Source organism: Microcaecilia unicolor, chromosome 1, assembly GCF_901765095.1.
Source record: "Microcaecilia unicolor chromosome 1, aMicUni1.1, whole genome shotgun sequence".
Classification (NCBI taxonomy): Eukaryota; Metazoa; Chordata; class Amphibia; order Gymnophiona; family Siphonopidae; genus Microcaecilia; species Microcaecilia unicolor.
In genome coordinates, this window is record NC_044031.1 from 282,963,064 (window position 1) to 282,985,412 (window position 22,349).

General features: G+C 42.6%; 1 protein-coding gene across 1 annotated transcript in view; it reads left to right on the forward strand.

Annotated features, from left to right (window-relative positions):
* Positions 1-391: 391 nt before the first annotated feature.
* EMP1 (epithelial membrane protein 1) overlaps positions 392-22,349 on the forward strand; it is a 62,433-nt gene continuing 40,475 nt past the window's right edge. The window contains exon 1 of the mRNA XM_030207181.1: positions 392-530. The gene's annotated coding sequence lies outside the window, so the exon portion shown is untranslated. The remainder of the gene's footprint in view (positions 531-22,349) is intronic.

Consider the following 22,349-nt stretch of genomic DNA (forward strand, 5'->3'; position numbering starts at 1 on the left):
ATTCCCCCAGTAACCACCAACTCGCAGCTGTTTATTTTGATCTTGTTTCTGTTTGTTCCTTTGTCATATTATCTATTTATTTTTGCTGTTGTTACACTATAGTAACTGCTCAGGTTGTTTTTTTATTTTTCCCAGCAAATAAATCTCGGTTCCTATAAACAACTGCTGTTTTTGTGTTCTGTGATTACTCATCTCCAAGTTCTTGTAGCATTCATTTTTGCCTCTGTGGTTTTTGCTGCTCTGAGTCAGAAGTCTATAAGAGATTTCTTTGAATTTTGTGTCCCTCCCAGTCTCTCCTCCTGAGCAGCTGCCAAGTTAACAGGGTGGAGCTGGATATTTTTTTTTTTTAAGACAGGCTGATTCATATTAACTCCTTTAAAACACATAGACACACCACCGCCCCCCTCCCCATCATACTGCCAGACCCAACCACAGGAAACTCATAACTTCAGGAGCAGAGCCCAACCCTGCTTAGTACAGCTCCATCCACCAAGCCAGGGAGTGAAAAATACAGGGACACAGAACACAAGGTAAGCTGGCTTCAATTTCTCTGAGATCCTCAGAATACCTGGGGTTTTCTCTCTTTGCAATTTGGGTTCAAGTCCAGAGCCTCTGCTGGATATTTATAATGCACTCTGCAAGTGTCTGTATGTTCCCAGGAGTGAGACTAGATAACAGAGAGAAAGAGAGAGAGAAGAGATATGCCTTAATATTACACTAAAGTCGGGGATTTAAGCAGGGAGAGTGGGAAAAGTGTAATTTTATTTAAAATTTTCATGCCAAAGAAGAGATAGTCACTCTCCTGGAGAGAGAGAGAGAATTTGTAGCTCCCAGTCTCACTAGTGGCAGAGATTGCAGCTTCTTTCATTGGAGGGTTCAGAGCAATGCTATCAGCACACACCTTGCATGCTACCTATTCCAGATCTGCACAAGTACTGTATGTAATCGATCATGTACAACAGAAATGTTCAATCCAGAAAAGGAGAGGCAATAGAGGTCTATAGATGACAGCAATCAAAGAACAGAACGGATCTCAGTCAATGTTCAGAAACCATAAAGCTTTATTTAAAAAAAACCCAACATGGCCACATTTCGTCTTTCAAGCAGGAGGAGAAACTGTGTTTTTTGGAACTTTGATTATCAAGAATTTGTGTAGCAGCTGAGAGTGATTCAGTGCCACTAGACACTAACCACTTCTAGGTGTATGTGCCCATAGGGACCCTAGCAATGTAAAGTAAATCCCCTGATGCAGCCTCTTGGGAGGTGAAATGTGGCCACGTTGGGTTATTTTTTAATAAAGTTTTATGGTTTCTGAACGTTGACTGAGGTCCGTTCTGTTCTTTGACAACAGAAATGTACAACACATATACTAACATATTATAATCCTCAAGTTAAGTCTGGATAAAACTGTAGATTAGTCTTTCACAACCAAGTTGACTTTTTGTTTGTTTGTTTTTAACTGCTTTCCAGTGGCTTATGGTAAAGTTGATCTTTAGTGGTGGCATTTTGCAAAGCTTCATTGTTTCACAAATGTAACAGAAATAGTCAAGAAGGAAGGAGGGGCTCTGTGGTGATTTTCAATTTAAAAAATTATGCTCTAATTAAAATAAAACAACAAATCTACACTTGACAAAAAGGCAAAATGTTTTGAACCATTATATAGTGCTCAACAGCAAAAGGCAGTCTCATGGCACTCCCAACTTCCTTTTTCAAATCTCCTCTGGGGTATGAGTATGTTTTGGCATTCATGATATGAATGCTCATCACTGTATATCAGGGTAGTTTGGGTGTGATCTCTGTCTCTTAAACTTACTGTAACTGATCTTCTTAATAGCTGCATTGTATCCAAAAGAGCTTCCCTCTGGAACTTGTAAGATGTAAATTTATATAATAAACCTATGTAGATGTGCCTGTTAGGCTGCCTATGTTAGTCATGGCAGTGTAGCAAATTTAAATAAACCATAACTGTAAACCATATGTATATATAGTATATATGCACTCATGTTCTGCAGTTGGGCATAAGCATATATAACATATATGAAGCTGACATCTCCACTGAAGCAAGAATGTTCTCAACCATCACAATTCACTATATGAGCCCTCCAAAAAACTCTAACGACTAGATTCTACATATCACGCCTAAAAATTCCACGCTGAAATTAAATATGCCTAGGTGTATTCTATAAAGTACGCCTAAATTTAGGCATACTTTATAGAATAAGCCTAAAGTTCTGCGCAGTTTCTAGAATACGCTGAATGCCTGTCCATGTGACTATATTTAGTCGTGGGCAGTTACGCCAAGTACAACTTGATGTAAATTCCAACGTCTAAATTAGGTGCGGACTGGTGTATTCTATAACGCACATAGATTTTAGAAATTCCCATGACCATGTCCCCTTTTCACCCATGTGACTTAGAATTTACACGCGCATCACATTATAGAATATGATGATTAGACAGATGTGCGTGTAAATTCTAATTAATGCCAATTAGTGTCAATAATTGCTTGTTAATTGGCAGTTACTGGCACTGATTGGCTTGTTAACTAATTAAGTTGCACGTGCACATACAGAATACACCTGGATTTGTGCATGCAACCTAAGTCACACTATATAGAATCTGGGGTAAATACCTACTGTTCCTATATATAGGTGACACCTGCAGGCATAAGTGCTATTGTAGTGGTGTACAGTGGGTTTTGGAGGGCTCACCATAACAGTGAGATGTGTACCTAGGACCTTTTAAATGCAGTGCTCCCTAGGCTGCTCCATGCTTTGCTGGGACGTCTGTGTAGCCAGAATGCTGGTTCCCCCCCCCCGGCCCCCCCCCCCCCCCCCCCCCCGCCGTGCGTTTCTTCCTTGGATTTTCTTTTTCAAAAATGGTCCTAAAAGATAGAAGCACCGAGAACAATGTCTAGCAAATGGCCATTTTCGAAACAAAAAGTTGGATGTTTTTCTGGTTTGAAAATGACCACATTTGCTACTGGATTTTCGGACATTTTTTGCAAAATGTCTAAAATTGGATTTAAACATCATATCAAAAATGCCCCTCCACATCTGCTATATCCAACTTTCACCAATTTTCATCAATATCAAATATTAACCAGGCATCAGGTTTCACCAGGCAGGGAGGGAAAAACAAGCACAAGTTCTTGTGTGGTGCGGTGAGCATCTAGTAATGAAATTCTCAGATCGTTTTGAGGTCCCTTGAAGTCTGAGGCCAGTAGAAGGCTGCACAGTGAATTTTTCGAGTCCTTCTCCTTTCTGTATTTTAGGAATCGGAAAATAGATTTGGGTTTGAACTTGAGAATTCAAATAGATCTTGGGTTGGTTTGGGTTTGGGAAACCTGGATGGATAAACACAAGGTAATTCTTACAGTTACAAGTATGCCCTAAGAGACATCACAATTAGTGCCTACATAAATGTACAAAAATCACCAGCATTTGGTATTTAAATACATGGGAATTCTGGGTGCTTGTAATTTGTTCATTTAGGAGCTAACCATATGCAGATTTGAGCGCGTTCTTGTAACCACAAGCATGCCTTCAAGCATGGGCAGAGTAGTATTTAAAAATGGATCTGGAATTGCTAAATCTAAACGAGACTGCTCTGTTCAGACTTGCAAATCTAAATCCAAAACTAAATCTAAATCCATTTCTCCCTCCCTGTCTTAAGTGTTCTACTTGAAAATGCTCTTGCAGTGTAAGTGCAGTTTGCAGGCATGCTGAGGAAGGTGTGGCAGCCCTGGCTCTGACAGCAACTCAGAAGGCTGTTTGCCAGTGTGGTCATTCTGAAAAATAGCTGGAGATAGCACTCATTTTTTTCAGATGTAGAAAAATCATCCATGGCTGAATCTGTCTGTAAGACGGGAAGTTCCGCTAAATCCCACTGCACAATACAATTCTTTGTGCTAATCCTAAGCCAGGACAGGTCCTCAGGGTAAACAGCTTGCTTTTTCCTGTCAGGAAATTTTTTAGCTGCACAGAGGTGTGCCCCAGAGATTTTTCACATCTGTCTATGTAGTAATGCACTTGCAAAACCTGCCTCTCCTTTCCGATACTCTATTACAACCCGTTCCAGAATTTTTCCAAAATGCTGCTGGATGTAATCCTCCTTGCTTAGTAACAGGCATTTTTTATTCTTTTTAAGCAATGGTTTTCGAACATCTTTCCCCTGCCTTCTTTGTGGCACATTAAAAAATATATTTCTCTTTCTTTGGGCTCTGAGTTAAAAAGTGAGTGTACAAAACATATGTTTTTAAGTTTAGTAGTGAGTATAGTTTTGGCTTCATTGCTCATAATGCAAAAGCGGAATGCTTCTTCGAGTTTCTACATTTCCAGAGGGAGCCTTGATGCTAGCCCAGTATTATTTTTGAAATAACTTGCATTCAGATGCATTGTGGTGTTTGTTATCCTGCTTCTTGTAAGTGGGGGGTCAATACAAGCACCAAAGGGGATGAAAAAGGAAGTCACAAAGCCAGGGGTCAGGGCCGGTCTTAGGCAGAGGTGACCAAAGCAGCTGCATAGGGCCCCGCGCCTAAGGGGGCCCCGCTCTGCCTCCGCTCCGACCTCCGCTCGCCTCAGACAACCATCCGCATCATTCATGATGATCCCGCGGCTCGGCCACTCCACTTCTGGGGAGGGGAGGTTTCATGATAGCATTGTGCTTATTATTTCAATCATTTTTTGTCCAAGTTTAGCTTCATTTGACTTTATTTGAAATTTCATAAATAAAAAAATTTCTAAAAATGGAATAATCTTATCAATGGGGTGGAGCTAGGGTGGGGGCGGAGCTAGGGCGGGGCTAGGATGGGGCCCCACCAAATTGGTCTGCACAGGGCCCCGCACTTGCTAAGACCGGCCCTGCCAGGGGTGACTTATCTGTAAGCTGAACTACCTGGCAGCACTGCACTTCTTGTATTTTCAGGTAAGGACAGTGCTCTGGCACCATGCAGCAGTGGCATTCCCAGCCTGGATGGCACCCGGGGCGGATCGCCGATGTGCCCCCCCCGAGTGCAGCGCGCCCCCCCACCTGCAAAATGACACCTTCCCCCCCTGGCAAAATGACACCCCCCCCGGGTGCACGCCGTGGGGGGGGGGGTGCTGCGGCGCGCGCCTGTGGGCTCTGACTTCGCTAACTTCGCTCGTTCGCTGCAGCTCCCTGTTCCGGGGCAGAGGGAGCTGCAGCGAACGAGCGAAGTTAGCGAAGTCGGAACCCACAGGCGTGCGCCGCGGCACCCCCCAGCGGCGTGCACCCGGGGCGGACCGCCCCCACCGCCCCCCCCTTGGTACGCCACTGCCATGCAGAGATGCCAAGTTATTCTGTTCCAGGCTGGAGATTTTGGGATGGTCTTGGTTTTGAACTTGCATTCTAAAACAGTGTGGAATTTGTAGTATCTGATCCTGTCCATTGAAATGCACCAGGATGGAGTGGTCAGAAATCCAGGAGTGTCCCAGAATCTTCAGCCTGAAACTGGGTAACTTGACAAACCTGGATGGATAAACACCAGGTAATTCTTACAGTTACAAGCACGCCCTAAGAGATATACACAATCAGTGCCTGCATAAATGTACAAAAGTCACCAGCATTTGGTACTTAAATACATGGGAATTCTGGGTGCTTGTAATTTGTTCATTTAGGAGCTAATCATATGCAGATTTGAGCATGTTCTTGTAACCACAAGCATGCCTGCAAGCATGGGCAGAGTAGTATTTAAAAATGGATTTGGGTTTGATCTGGGAATAGCCACAAGGAGGCCTCAGGGGCCCCATCACTTTGGGCTTAAGCCCCTCCAAGATTGTGTTACCTGTGGAATGGCTGGTGAGGATGCCTAAGCCCTGCGAGCTCAAGAAGTGCACTGCCTGAGCCCTCCCCTGTGCTACCTGAGCAGTGAGGAAATCAGTGGTGTGCTTTAGCCACTGAAGCAGGCACTCTGCACTTGCTCAGTTCAGAAGCATGTTGCTGACTTCCTCACTGCTCAGGCATTAAGAGACTTGACCAATGTCACAAGGAGTTGCAGTGGGAATCTAGGTTGCCAGGATCAAAGCCCAATGTACTAACCATTAGACTACTCCTCCACTCCATATGTTAAATGCCTGATCATTTAATCACTTCAATGCAATATTACAAGCAACAGTGTATCAAATGTCTATAAATAAAATAAAGATTAATTTTACTTACATAACTTGGGTGCACCTGACAGTTACAGATACAGGCTGCACAATGAGGTTTTGTTAAATGAGCAAGATTGCAGTGCTCTTGAATTTGATTAGTAGTATGGGTGTGGTCAATGGGGAGGAACATTTTCTCTTCACACAGGCTGATGGCACCAATGCACCTGTAAGTAGACGATAAAGGGAGGACTGGGTTGATTCACTGGCTCCCAACAAGGTTAATAGAAACAGAGGATCTGATATTCCAAACCCCCCCCCCCCCCCCAAGCTCCTTAATTTAGGCTCCTAGATCTGTGCCCTATTTTCAGTCACACTTAGGAGCCTAAGTTTTCCACTGAAAATGTATCTTAATTTAGGAGCCTAAAAGTTATGGGCCCCATATTTATTTAATGTATTTATAAAATTTATAACCCGCCTAAAACTAAGCGGGTAACAATGTAACATTCACAAATTAACGTATAACATAAACAACAAAAATACCCACTGTTTCCCAACCAACCAGAAACTTTAAAAAGTCTCACCACAAAATATTAAAAGGCCTGAACAAGTAAGTGTCTTCAGAAACTTCTTAAAATGTCCTGCACTGGTACAGTAGCGCAGATAATTAGGCAACACATTCTACAATCCAGGACCTGCAACCTAGAAGGCTATTCGCAAAAAGCTGAGCTCCTAAAGTTATGCTCTTATGTTAGCCTCTGAAATTTGTGCCCTATTTTCAGACACATTTAGGAGTGTAAGTTTTCAGTTAGGAGATTAGGGGTTGATATTCAAAGTGATGTAACTGGCCAAAAATGGCTCCTGGCTGTTTATTTTATTTTAGTTACATTTGTACCCCGTGCTTTCCCACTCATGGCAGGCTCAATGCAGTTTATATATACAGGTACTTATTTGTACCTGGGGCAATGGAGGGTTAAGTGACTTGCCCAGAGTCACAAGGAGCTGTGCGTGAAGTGGGAATCAAACTCAGTTCCCCAAGACCAGAGTCCACCACCCTAACCACTAGGCTACTCCTCCACTTAAATTGCGTGTTTGGGGCTAATTGCTAATTTTCAGGCCTGTCATTTATTTGCTTAGATTTATGAGCTTAATGTATGAGCCTACTGCTGAAAATCAGTGCTAAGCTCCTAACTTTTTTTTCCTGCCCTAAATCCATCTCTGTTGCCATCCACTTTTTGTGCTTCTAAATTTAAGTTTAATGACATTTTGAGTAAAAACTTATACATTCAGCCCTAGTAAATTTTCAAAGAGGCTAATTTAAGAGTATGATTCTCAAAGTCCAGAGCATAAATCCTTTGAAAATTGTGCCCTATTTATACTTCTAAATTTAGGAATTTACTGGTCAATATTCAAGATGATTTAACCATCCAGAAACAGCTGCTGACCGGTTAAATGACTTGTTCGAGGCTATCCACTAAATTTCAGTGGTACTTAACCAGTTATCACTGCTGAAAATTTGTGACGACTACGTGAAAGCCAGCTATTTTGGGGGCATTCCGGGGTGGAATCGGCACTTGGCCAATATTCAGCACTTACTCAGCCAAGGTAACCGCATAAATGGGACCACATAATAGACAGTCAAATCTTGAGGCAACCCATGGCCGGTTAAGTTCTGAATATCGACAACCAGCCATTAGCCAGGTCTGCATAAACCGGCTATTCAATGCTGAAACCCGTATATGGCCCAGCACTGAGTGTCCGGGAACAACGCTGGCAGTGGTCATCAAAGTACTCACCACCATAGTCTGAATATTTACCCCGTAGTGATATTTTGAGTAGGAACTCAGCGCTAGCAAATTTTCAAAGTGGTCAATTTAGGTACATTATTCTTAAATTTAAGAGCATAAAGCCTTTAAATATCAGACCCAATAGGGTCTGAGTTGTTAAGTGTTTTCAAGTTGGTATCAACTCATAGTGACCCTATGGACAGTTGCCCCAAACTGTAGTTTTTAGTCAGGCAGCTAATTGTTGATAGAGTGGCATCCACAGATATTATTGTATCAATCCATCACATTTTGGATCTTCCACTTTTGCGCTGACCTTCAGCCATGCCAAGCATGTCATTTTTCTCTAATGATCTTTCTCTTTGTTTGATGTGTCGAAAGTATGAAAGTCAAAGTATTGTCATTTGAACTTCCAAGAAAAGCTTAGATTTGATTTCCTCCAATACCAATTGATTTGTTCTTTGGGCAGTCCATGTTATACACAGCATCATAATTCAAAGGCATCAGTTTTGTTCCTGTCTTGCTTTTTCATTATCCAACTTTCATATCCATATGACATTATTGAATACCATGGATTAGACAAGTCAAATCTTTATATGTTGAGATACATCTCTGCCCCTGAAGATCTTGTCTAGGTCAAAGTAGTTCTGCCAACAACAATACCTTATTAGATTTCTTGACTGCTTGCTGTTCCATTATGGATTATTGATTAACGCAGGTTGAAGTTGTCTACTATTTCTATTATTTCTCCATCAAGGATGAAATTATTGATTTTACCAGGATCTTTGCCTTTTTCACGTTAAGGTGCAGGCTAATTTTGAGACTATGTTCCTTGACTTTCATAATCAGAAATTTTAGATCATCTTCATTTTCAGCCAGTAATGTAGCATCATCAGCATTGTGAAGGCTGTTGATGAGTCTCCCACTAATTTTCACACCTCAGGTTTCTTCTTACAGTCCTGCTTCTTTGATGATCTGTTCTGCATATAGATAGAACAGATAAGTATGCAGCCTTGTCACACACGAACTACTCCCTTTCTCCTTGTTCTGTTTCAAATTTGGTTTTTGATCAATATAGAGGTTATGCATGAGAGGTATCAGGTATTCTGATGTAAACATGATTCTTAATTCTTCATGTTTTACAGAAAGGTTTTGCTGTAGCCAATGAAACACATTGGTACCCTTTTGGCAGTTGTCATCTTGTCAAGGATCTACCTCACATTTATGATGATGTCTCTTGTTCCTCACCCTTTCCTGAACTCTGCTTGAACTTCAGGAAGTTCTTGTTTCAGTTGTGGTTGCAATCTCCACTGAATGATCTTGAGTAGAATCTTACTTGCATGGTACAATAATTTCCAGTCAGTTGCATCATCTTTCGTAGTACTGGTATGAACACAGTCAGTCGGCCATGATGTTGTCTTCATCTCCAGGCTGTCTAATTTTGTTAATTGCAATGCCATAGATTGGATTGATCCCTGGCTTTCCATTCACTTCCAAGAGTGCAATCAACTTTTAATGTATAAATAATAAAAGAAAATCTATACATTTAAATCCAGGTGTATTCACAGTCTGTTGAACAGCATTATTTTAAGATTACAAATTTCAAGCGGAGAAGAAAACAAGTTGGGAAGAGTTACTCAATGCATTTTGGGTTTAGGTATACCCAAAACTGGGCCAATCTGACACAACTTTGGGAAGAACGGTAACAAATTTCAAGGCAAATCAGTAGCGGTTGTGGACGGCGCCCTTTTTGCATCAACCAAACGAAAAAGAATCTAAAATGTAAAAGTCCTTACCGAATTTGAAAAAACGAAGAATGCACTAAAAAAACAAGTCGCACATGTTCGGTGCGGTATTGTAAAGTAGAATGCATTAAAGAATCGTTAAACTGGTGTAATCCCCATCGATAATCTGCCCGTAAAGCATGTGCAGAGCCTTAAAACCTTTAAAAAAACCTACAAAACAAACACGTCCTTTATGGACGGCCTTGCCCCCCCCCCCGCCCCGCCCGAGGTCACCGCTGCTCCCTGCTACCCCCTGCATTAAAAATCAAAACTTAAGGCTGCCCCGGCCCCCTCCCTTCCTCTCTTCCTTTCTTTATTTCTCCCCAGCTCCACCTCCCACCATCCTCCGCCCCCGTGCCCCGCTCCCGCCGCCCCCCTGAGGTCGTCACTGCCGCTCCCCCCTCCACCGGGCCCCCTCCCTCTTACCAGGCCCGCGCAGTGCCTCTCAACTCTGTGTGAAGGCGCTGCACGGGCAAGAACAGCTGATACCTCTTCGCGGAGTCTTCGGGCATCCCTCCTTTCATCCTGGGCCCGCCCCCGTCTGACTTAGGTTACTTACATCAGATGGGAGCGGGGAGGATGGTGGGAGGCGGAGCTGGGGGAGATAGAGAAAGGAAGAGAGGAAGGGAGGGGGGCCGGGGCTGCTAAAATTTTGATTTTTCATTCAGGGGGAAGCGGGGAGCAGCGGGGATCTTGGGCGGGGGGGGGGGGGGGGGCAAGGCCATCCATACAGGACGCTCCTGACGAGTGCCTTTGTCCCCTCCCGATCCTTTTTTTTCCTTTTATTTTAATGCAGGGGGAGCGGGGAGCAGCGGCAACCTCGGGCGTCAATAAAGGACGCTCCAGACGTGTGTTTTTGCCCCCTTTTGCGATTTTTTTTTTGTTTTTACATTTTACTTTTTAGCCGGGCAGCCCCAACGAAAGGTACAGACCTCTCGTTAGCTTTCCGGTAGTTTTCCAGCGTTAGGGCAAGTGGAAAACTTTAGTGCATCTCATTTCAATAGGGTTTTTCTACACTAATTGCTCATCTGCATTCCGTTTTCGTTAGCTGCTAGTGTTGTCGGAAAATGGCCTTTAATGCATGCCAAGGTTAAAAATTTGTTCGTTAAAGGGTCGTTAAAGGCTCGTTTTGTTTAGTGCATCTGGGCCGCAGATGGTAAAACAGGCACTTTGTCCTGACAAATATGCCTAAAAATGTGGAAAGTTTGTAACTTCCACTTTTTAATTCGTATTTGCTATTAATACCCCTTTTAAATTGAAGTTAACTGAATAGCAGACAGCTGCCCAAGAAAATTAATTTCTTTCCTTCTTTTAATATGCACCGTAAAGCAAAGGTAGAGTTTGGGATTTTTAAGAACTTTTTTTATTCCGAGGTTGCTTCCCCCCCTCCCCCAAACCAAACCTGCCTGAAAGAAGTAAGAACCCAAGTATCTGGCATAGGGCGAGTCTTCACCAAGAAGAGCGGGAAACGTTTTGCCGAGTGACGTGGGGAGGGGGGACTGAGCACGCGCCGGCCCGTGACTCATACAGAGGGAGCAATGAGCTCCTGCAGGAGGTTAGAGAGCCTCTCTGTCTGCTTCCCTTTGGCTTTTTCTGAAAATAACAGCTCACTGCCAGAGGATATATTCCAGTAGACGAAGAAGAAAGCCTTATAAGACAGCTGAGCTGGAGACGCTTTTCACATTTTCCATTACTTTCAGCAGTGTGTCATTTGGCGGGCTAAATGTACTCTCCCTGACTCCCTCACCTCGTGCGTGCTTCTCAAGAGAGGGGCACGCCCAGATACAGAAGCAAACCACCCTTTAAAAAATATGATTATTAGAAACAGACTAGGCGTTGGAGAAACCGGAGAGCCACTCCTTTGCGGGGAGAAACTTCTTCCCCCCCTAGTTCAGACTCTTTATAGTAAGTGAAGTGAGAGCAGAAAAGGGAGCTTCTCTCCTGGTCTGTGTTTTTTTGCCTAGCTCCCTTTATGAGACTGAAGAGAGTGTGTTGGAATACGGACACTTTAGTTTCTTCTCCAGGGGGCTTGATATTTTTGGTGACAGCTGTGCTTCTTATATTCAACACTAGTGAGGAGGCAATAGTATTTTTCTTTTGTTTTTGTAGAAACATCTGCAGTGTAAAAATTAAGACCTGATAAACCTTACAGTATCTCTGATGTGAAATTAACTACGTTGTCTATTTGTACTACCAACAAACGACAGGAGTTATGATTTTTTTTCGCACTGCTCAGAAAATACAAGAAGCCATGGCATGGATTAAAAGGCAGAGGCAAAGCCAGTGGGAGGGGCATCCCACAAGAGGCACTATTTCCACATAAACTCAAGTGCTCAAAGTACTGGGAGTTCAGTGTAATTGGGAACACATTAAGGACAAGATTTAAAACAAACAAAAAAAAAACACCATGCAAAGCCATTGAAAGATAATTTTATTTTGCCTTCATAAATGAAGCATTTTTGCCTCTTGGGGTCACAGTCCATAATAGTCCACTCAGTGAGATAATGTAGGTTGGAGGTATGGCCTCCTGGACAAAAGAAAAGGATGATTTAGACTTGGTTGTCAAATCCTATTTCAGCAATTGTCCTGCTTATTGCAACAGTTGAAACACTTTAAAGTAGGAATTGTGAAGACAAGTCTGGCTCACCTGATCACTCTGACTATGCTAAATATTTGAACACCATCTTTTGGCATTGAAGCAATTGAATAACATTGTGGTTGTAAAGAGAATAATGTAACAATGCTCTTGACAGCCTATAAAGCTGAACAGATTTCATTGATAACAGGAACTAAAGGACAGTGAAAATAAATTGGAAGGTATTCATAATGACAGATTGTGACCTCTCATCAGAGCTCGCTGCCATTCAACGTAAGGAAGGCACCAAGAGCACGGATCATTGTATCCATGCAGGTGACCATCCTGCTTATAATCAAAAGAGAAAAACGCCTATATTGTGACCCAGATCGGGAGATGGGCGTCTTTCTCCCGTGGGCGCCCAAATCGGTATAATCGAAAGCCGATTTTGGGTGTTTCCAACTGCAATCCATCGCGGAAACGGGTAAAGTTGATGGGGGCGTGTCGGAGGCGTGGTGAAGGCGGAACTGGGGCGTGGTTATCGGCCGAGGAGAGATGGGCGTCTTTAGCTGATAATCGAAAAAAAGGCGTTTCTACCGCGATTTTGAGTCACTTTTTGTGGACCCTTTTTTTTCACAAACAAGTCCCAAAAAAGATGACCACTGGAGGGAATCGGGGATGACCTCCCCGGACTCCCCCAGTGGTCACTAACCCCCTCCCACCAAAAAAACCCCCACTTTAAAAACTTTTTTTCCAGCCTCTATGCCAGCCTCAAATGCCGTACCCACCTCCATGACAGCAGAATGTGTTCTATCCTGTGACAGCCTTTCCCTGGGTCAGATGTGGCTCTCGGGTGCACTACAGAGTCACATCAGCATTGCATTGTGGTGGGTGTAGGGTATTGGGCTCTGTGATTTCATTAGCTTGTGTTACAGTCTCATGATGTTGGTAGTTGGTAGGCTGTTCTCCCATGGTGCTTTTCCCCCTGCCTACTGGGTCAGAGTGTGCCCTGTTGTGTTTCCTGTTGTAGTCCATGCGGTAGTGGCCATTTTTGTAAGCCAGTTTTAGTTCCCTTTCCTGTGTTAACCACGTTAGAGAACTTAGTTCTTACCTTGAATGTGGCTGAAAGAGGGCATTGTACAGCATTCTGCCAGCTCTGACCTACTGCTAATCTCAGTACCAGGGAGACTCGTTGCTAGTGGGGCACAACCTCTGCAGTTAACTGTGAGTAAACGTGCTTATTCCAATAAAGGACGTTTTCAGAGAGATTAGTCTTCAGGTGTCAACTGGTGTGCCAATGTTATCCAGCAGCAACAAGTCCTAGAGGCCTGCGTGTATGCAGGCCCCTGGAGCACTTTTAGTGGGTACCGCAGTGCACTTCAGCCAGGTGGATCCAGGCCCATCCCCCCTACCTGTAACACTTGTGCTGGTAAATGGGAGGTCTCCAAAACCCACTGTACCCACATGTAGGTGCCCCCTTCACCCCTAAGAGCTATGGTAGTGTTGTACATTTGTGGGTAGTGGGTTTTGGGGGAGGGGGGTTGGGTGCTCAGCACCCGTCATAAGGGAGCTATGCATGTAGGAGCGTTGTCTGAAGTCCACCGCACTGACCTCTAGGGTGCCCAGTTGGTGTCCTGGCATGTCAGGGGGGCGAGTGTACTACGAATCGTGGCCCCTCCCACGACCAAATGGCTCGGATTAGGACGTTTTTGAGCTGGGCATTTTCAGTTTCCATTATCGCTAAAAGAAACAAACGCCCAGCTCAAAAACGTCCATTTTTTCAAAAATATGGTCTGTCCCGCCTCTTCACATACCCGTTTTCGGACATAGATGCCCATGGAGATAGGCGTTCACATTCAATTATGCCCCTCCACATATACTACTGCAAGGCCTGCTGACTTACAAAATATTTCTCCATATACAATACTTCCATTGTATGCATAGTATAGTGACTAGACATTTCAGATTGTAAGCTCCTTGAGCACGGACTGTCTTTTTGAGTTTGGTGTACAGCGCTGCGTATGCCTTGTAGCACTATAGAAATGATAAATAGTAGTAGTAGTAGTGCTATTACAAACCAGTACATTGTGGTAGTCTTTTGATTTATTTAGATTTAGCTCATGCCTTTTTTTTCCAGTTGTAGCTGAAGGCGAGTTACATTCAGGTATAATGGCACATAATTCTATTAGTTAAAACTTGCCAAATTAACAGGGCAGAGCAGATAATTTTTAGTTTAAGACAGACTGATTCATATTCACTTCTTAAAACACATGGACAACCCCCCTCCCTCCCATCACATTGCCAGCCCCTGACACAGGAAACTGAAAACCACAGAAGCAAAGCCCATAGCCTGCCTAGTGGAGCTGCATCTTCTAATAATCCAGTGAGTCGGTTTCATTCTAAACACAAACTATGCACAAATCAAACCTGCTGAGATCCTTAGAGTCTGCTTTTGCTGCAGGTTTGCTCTCCTTGTTATTTTTAAAATTTGTTTATTTATTTGATAGAATTTAATATATCACCCTTCAAATTTAATGTGATTTACACCCAACCATAATAAACTAGTAGAAACAAACCAATTTCAAACTCTTACACAACAGGCCACAAAAGGGTGGGAATGCATAGCAGAAAACTATATACCAAGGACTTCTTATAGCAGAGATACATGGTGAAAGCTATTTTGGTTCAAACCAGAGATTTGACAGGTAGTGCAACCCTATAGTTCACCCAGCAGAACCACACCTGTAACTTTGGATCCTGTGGCTACACCTTCCTTGCTAAACAGGCCTAGTTTCTTGGAGGCGAGGCTGTGAGTTTTGGGCTGTGAATGTTTTTTTGCTAGAAATGGGGGTAGACTCTGTACTATAAAGTAGGTGTGGGGTGTAAAGTTGTTACCTTACTCAAGATTAGCTGAAATGGCTGATTCAATCCTGGTACCATGCCACTGCAGAAATGGATTTTGAATCAGAATTTTTGGAGGGAAAATCAATAGGGATGTGCATTTGGTTCATATGGGAACCTAAAATTTAAAGCACATGCATATCGCTTGTACACGTGCATACCTATAAATTAATGTGCATTAAATCTATTTGCACAAAAAATCACAAGTTTGTGGAAAAGCATGACAAAATACACAAAAGTTGCTAAAACGTCATCTAAGATGAAGGCCAACCAAGTCTTTTTTTTGATCATGCATACTTTATTCAGAACTATAAACCCAGACTGATCATTTAACTTAGAAACAGAGAAAAATGAAGGCAGATAAAGCTGCAAAGGACTCAAATACAAATCTACTTATGCAGCACACAACTGTGGAACACACTACGAAAAGCCGTGAAAACAACGTACGACCACCTAAACTTCCGTAAATCGCTAAAAACCAACCTGTTCAAAAAGGCATACCACATTGACCCAACCTAAATGCCTAAACCTTGCAACACAACGAAACCAAAGCCTGATACAGACATTGCATAACTCTTCCTCTCAATGAATCCCAATGTGTCTATAACACCTGAACCTTCTTCAAACACAATAAATCTATGTATTTGTTTCTATGCCGGAGATGGCGAACACCTCTACGGTACCATGTAAGCCACATTGAGCCTGCAAATAGGTGGGAAAATGTGGGATACAAATGTAACAAATAAATAAATAAACCATATGGCCTAACCAGTATGCTTGTTCATGCCATCTACTATCCCTTCCTCTTAGAGATTCTATGTACAGGTCCCATGCTTTCTTGAATTCAGATACAGACTTCATCTCTACTGGGAGACCATTCTATGCATTCTCCACCCTTTCTGAGAATAAATATTTCCTCAGGTTACTTCTTACTCTGTCTCCTTTTACCTTCATTCTATGTCCCATCATTCCAGAGCTTTCAATTGAAAAAAATTTGTTTCCTGTGCATTTATGCCACATAGGTATTTAAAAGTCTCTATTATATCTCTCCTCTGCTGCCTTTCTCCCAAAGTGTACATATTAAGATATTTAAGTCCGTCTCCATATGCTTTATGTTGAAGACCACTGACTATTTTAGTAGTCACTCTCTGGAATGGCTCCATCCTTTTATATCTCATTGAGGTGAGGTACTGTCATTAGGTGGGAGAAAGTGAGTGCGTTTGTAAAAGTTTCCATATTTCCAAATTTGGAAGAATACTTAATGGTTTTCGAAGTGATACTACACAGACCTTGCATTTTACATCAAAAGAACATTTTTTATAAAACATTTAGGGGTTGTTATTTAAAACGATTTAACCAGGCAGGAGTGTCTCCTGCCCATTTAAATCACACTACCTGGCCCTAGAGCAGATATTCAGCAGCATTTAACTGCATAGTGCAGCTGCATATCTGCTCCAGTTAGTATCTGGGCAGTCCAGGGGTGCAGTTGGGGTGGAGCAGGAAGTTGTTCAGGCAGTGCAGATCTTCTGTGTCAGGCCCAAGGTAGCTAACGGGGCGTGTTGGACCACATATACTAGGGAATTCTATAAATAGTGCTTAAATTTAGGCACCAATTCTGCACCCAACCTTTGACATGGAAAAACATTCTCAGAAATGCAAGGTGCTGAAATGGGGCTGAAACGGCAAATCGACATGGAGGTACAATTACGCGCCCAGTTATAGGATAGCGCCTAAGTATATCCACTTGCAAATGCAAAGGGGGTGTTCCCATGGGAGGGGCAGGGGTGTTCTGGAACATTGCACGCAGTATTATAGATTGCCGTGGAGGTGCACTCAACTTGCCTACCAGGATTTACACCTGGTTTCAGTTGGTGTAATTGGGCATGGAATTCGGCCCCTAATGCTATTCTATATAGAGTGCTCATCCTGGAGCGTCCTTAATAGAACAATGCTGGGTGCCATTTACTGAGTCCAGCCCATAATGCTGTCCTAACTATGCTTGGTTAGCTATCTGGCTGCAGCATCGAATATCAGCTATACCCAGATAGCTCCTCGGTACCGTCAAACACCCTGATATTCAGTGCCTGTGCCCAGATAGGGGCTAGAACTGAATATCCAGGTGTAACTTCATTGGTGTTTAAAGAAATGCTGATTGTTGTCAGAGCCGGTGGTGGGAGGTGGGACTGGTGGTTGGGAGGCGGGAATAATGCTGGGCAGACTTATACGGTCTGTGCTCTGAAGAGGACAGGTACAAATCAAAGTAGGGTATACACAAAAAGTAGCACATATGAGTTTATCTTGTTGGGCAGACTGGATGGACCGTGCAGGTCTTTTTCTGCCGTCATCTACTATGTTACTATGTTACTATTAGATACTTTACTTATATCACTGATACTGAAGCTGATGCATTCTTATATTCTGCAACAACCTTATAGTTCAGTGCGGATTGCATGTATTAAAGAGTTCAGACAAACCCGTAGAATCAATTATCAATTCCAAAGATAGAATACAACATTTCAGCTTCTCATAAATTATAATATCATTCTAAGCAGCTAGAACATATTTATTAAAAATATATGTTTTAAAAATTCTCCTAAAAGCCATATGATCTGGAATTATTCGAATCTTAGCTGGTAAAGAATCCTATACTTGTTCTGCAAAGCACTGAAAAGTAATTGAAAACATCTGCTTAAAATATATTCTGCTAGGACTAGGAAACTGTAATAGCACAGGATTTCTAGTAGACGTATTCCTTGAATGAGAGCGAAGGCTAATGAAATCCTTCATGTATATTGGAACCTCACCATACAGTATTTTAAAAACAAAAATGCACAATTTAAAATGAAATCAAGTCTTGGCTGGCAACCAAATCAGCAAGGATGAAGCCCTAACAAACGTATGGCTGAAAATAAAAGGTGGACAGCTGTGTTTTAATCTTGTGAATCTTCTCACCTTATCTTTGGAAGTTTTGGGGAATACATTTACCTGTCACATTGAACTGAACCAAAGGCCTGCCTGCTGCATTTGATCCCAACCTGTTCCAGCGCCAAAACCATGCAGTGAGGAGATGGTATAAAAATGAATTCTGGTGGGAACTGAGAAAACCCCTGTTGAATAGATTGTGCAACACTTTGATGTGCTCTGAGGAAATATGATTGTGGGTAAAAATTACCAAGGTGTGGTTAACCATCTTCCCACATCTTGTACAAACAAGCACACACCTCTATGAAATCATCTCCACATTCAGCCAAGCAGCCTGCAAACTGATTACATCCTTTTAGAGTAGTGTTAATCTTTTCAAATCAGAGTCTTTGACAATCTACCAGACAACCTCAGCACCTTAATGCTGGGCCTATTCAAGGTTGGCGCAGTTGCTAGACTTGGGGGTCAGAGCTACTGTTTCATAATTTCTTGTGTGAGGAACCAAATCAGTGCATAACAGGAACACTGCATCTATGCAGGGGAAGTGGGAAGTAGAAAAAATGGCTGAATGTGAAGAATGTAGCTTTCATTCAGAGTTTGAAGGAAACAAGGAAAATTGCTGTCTTCCAAGTCATAGAGGAAGCCAGAAAAATGGCTATTTTCCAGGGCTTGAGGAAGATAAGAAAATATATAAAGCATGAACAGAAGTTGGATCAAACATACAGTGCACTATGTTCCTGTTTGCTAAGGTGTGCTAAGGATTTGGCATGCATGTGTGATAATTGCTAACATTCATGTGTGGTAACTGCAAAACTTCTCATTAACTGTTGGAGACAATGCTGGCATTTTTGGGAGGGTTGCCATACAGTTATCAGAGAGAAAAATTCACTATTAAATGTTAATTGTACAGTAAATAATGCATAATACAGATAGCTACAGCTGATGAGATGGCATCAACTGCTCCATGTTATCTGCTGCACTAGCAGGTACCACATGATAATGGCCTCCATGTTAATTGTAAGTCCCCACCCATTTGACATCCCAAAATGGCAATTTCCACATTAGGGGCCTGATTCTATATTTGGTGCCAAAAAAATCAGCGCAGATAGAAAACTCGCCTACACATATTCTATAAACTGCACCTAAAGTTAGGCGCGGTTTATAGACCTATCCATATAACTAAAATTTAGACACAGCCATCTACACCAATGAAAAGTTGTAAATGGCTGCCCATGCACTTAGGCGCGGAACAGGGTTATTGAATAACTGTGCGTAAATTTTAGGAACACCTATGACCCACCCATTCACCTCCCATGGCCACACCCACTTTTGAGATCCATGCAGTAGAATTTAGGAGGACTACTTTATAGAATGCGCTTAGTGAGTAGTGCATGTAAATTCTAATTAGTGCCAATTAGTGCCATTAATTGCTTCTTAACATCCAATTATTGGCACCGATTGGTTTGTTAACCAATTGAGTTGTGCGTGCAAATCAGAATACACCCCAGATCTGCACACGCAACTCTAGTCACAGTAGATAGAATTTGCAAGTAGCTGTTTAGCACAGCAATTAACGTACATTAACACCGTGTGATAATTCCCACATTAACCAGCTAATACAGCTTTGTAAATAGGGAAAGATGTGTGCTACATGAGTTTCAATTGTGAAGAAAGTCATTCTCATCCCCAAGTACTCCTGGGGGAATTCTGCACAAAAATTTTAAAATTATGTGCATGATATTTGAAATGTTTTCAAAATTCTGCACCTCTGTGCCACATAATCACTGTCCTTGAATCATAATGAATTAAACTACAATATGCAGGATTTTTTAGGATTCAGGGCAGAATTCCCCTAGAGGTACCCTAATACACATGATGACTATAGGTCCTGGTTTGGGGGGATTTTCCATTATACATTTTTGGAGGTCAGGATCAGCTTGGGTTTGCAGACAATGCTGAATTCTTGCAGCTGCTAATAGTGGTAGTAACAACCCAAACCAATCAGCCAGCTCTGCCTCTCTTCCTCAGGCAGCCTGCCTGCTCTCTCCAGATCATAATTCAGCCTACCTGCTACTGAAAACAGTTAGTGAGCCTTCCCTGCACCTTTCCCACAAGCAAACAGTCAATTCTGCTTAGCTCTTTTTGCAGTCTTCTAATGCATAGAACTGTTCATAGATTTGGACTCCACATAGCACTCAGTGTGTTTAATCCATGTTGGTGCCTATGCTGTCCCTCTGAGCTCTCATTTCGTTCTTCTGAGAATAGCATGTGACTACAGACACTGCAAGGCTCAAACATATTGAGAAACACATGGTATCTGACTAAACAAAGATACTGCAGATAAAGTAAACACAACAACAAAAAACAAACAACAACAAAAAAACTAACTGGTGTGCTGTACTGTGACTTTTACATTTTTTGATTCAGGCAGCTGGCCAAATTCTGTGAGCTACACCAGCTACACCTGCAGGCAGGTGGAATGCTACACAAATTCTGCATTTCACAGAATTCCCCACGGAGTGAACAGGATAGCCCTGATACAATTGTAATACCTTAACATACATACCACATCTGCTCCACATGCTGCTTTTCTAGTGCATTGCTTTCTGGTGCTAGGCAGGGCTGGGTTTTGAAGGGCTCACATTTACCACCAAAAGTGTAACATGTGGGGGGGGGGGGGGGGGGGGGATGGGCCTGGATCCACATGCCTGAAATGCACTGCACCCACTAAAACTGCTCCAGTGACCTGCATGCTGCTGTCATGGAGCTGGGTATGACATTTGAGGCTGGCATAGAGGCTGGCACAAAATATTTAAAAGGTTTTTTTTAGGGTGTGAGGGGGTTAGTGACCACTGGGGGAGTAAGGGGAGGTCATCCCCGAATCCCTCCGGTGGTCATCTGGTCAGTTTGGGTACCTTTTTGAGGCTTGGTCGTAAGAAAAAATGGACCAAGTAAAGTCGCCCAAGTGCTCATCAGGAACACCCTTCTTTTTTCCATGATCGGTCGAGGATGCCCATGTGTTATGCACGCCCCAGTCCCGCCTTCGCTACGCTTCCGACACGTCCCTGTGAACTTTGGTCGTCCCTGCGACGGAAAGCAGTTGGGGATGCCCAAAATCAGCTTTCGGTTATGCCGATTTGGGCGACCCTGTAAGAATGACGCCCATCTCCCGATTTGTGTCAAAAGATGGGCGCCCTTCTGTTTCGAAAATAAGCCTGATAGTGGAAAGAATTAGTTTATGAAGTGGGAGTTCAGGATCCTGGGGCTAGGGACCTCTTGATCACTGTAGTTAGCCTGCACAGAGGTTTGCTGTCCTTCTACTAGCCACCTGACTGTGTCATTGGAAGTGTGATCTTATGTTCCAGAATGCTGTTAGATTAGGCTGTATTACGTTTTGATGGCAGTACTACAGAAAATACAGCTCATATGCCAATCTTTCTTCAGAATTGTAGTACAAGTCATAGGCCTAAAAAACACCCCAAAACAAACAAACAAAAAAAACCCCAAAGAACTTGTCCACAGCCTGTGCATATGATGAAAATCAAAAACTTTCTTGAATAAGGCTTGCAGTTTGTATGTAAGAGTCCGACTCCTGATTAGTTGGTATTGTGGGCCTTTCTCGCTAATGAGAAACTGGAGAGGAAGAGTAGGAAATAATTCAAGTAGGTGCAGGGTTGACATCACCAGGTATCTGCAAAGGCAAAACTGAAATAGGAGCCCCACGATGGCCTTGAAAATATCTACTTACCTGTTCATTAGTTTTATTGCTTCTACCTTTCATCTTTGTCAGTTTCCTAGGATCCTTTCTCTTCAACTCTTGATATATTTAAATTGTTTTATGCTTGTTTCTGGAATAAAAGGTATACACTTTTTTTTGTTAAGGTCAGGCAGCTACTTATGAAAAACCTTTCTATCAGCCCACGCCCTATTTCCCTCTGCTACAAGGTTTGTATGTATCAGTTGATGCTTGCTTGCAGTTCTGGTAATGATTACCATAACATAATCAGAGAATCCTTAAGAGGGCAATTTTCAAGGCCAGTTTCCATAGGTAAAGTGCTTTCTGCTGTTTGAAAAGTACCTACCCTGGAGGTGGGGAAAAGTATGCAACTTGTTATACAACTCCCCCACCCAACTCTGACAGGAGACCTTTCCAAGGGCATTTTGGCCCAAGTAGGAAAAATAAAACCCTGCATAGACTACATTTTTAAATGTTTGTATGATATTTTCCTTTATAACTTTACCATGCACACAGTGCATATGTACTGCTCCAGTT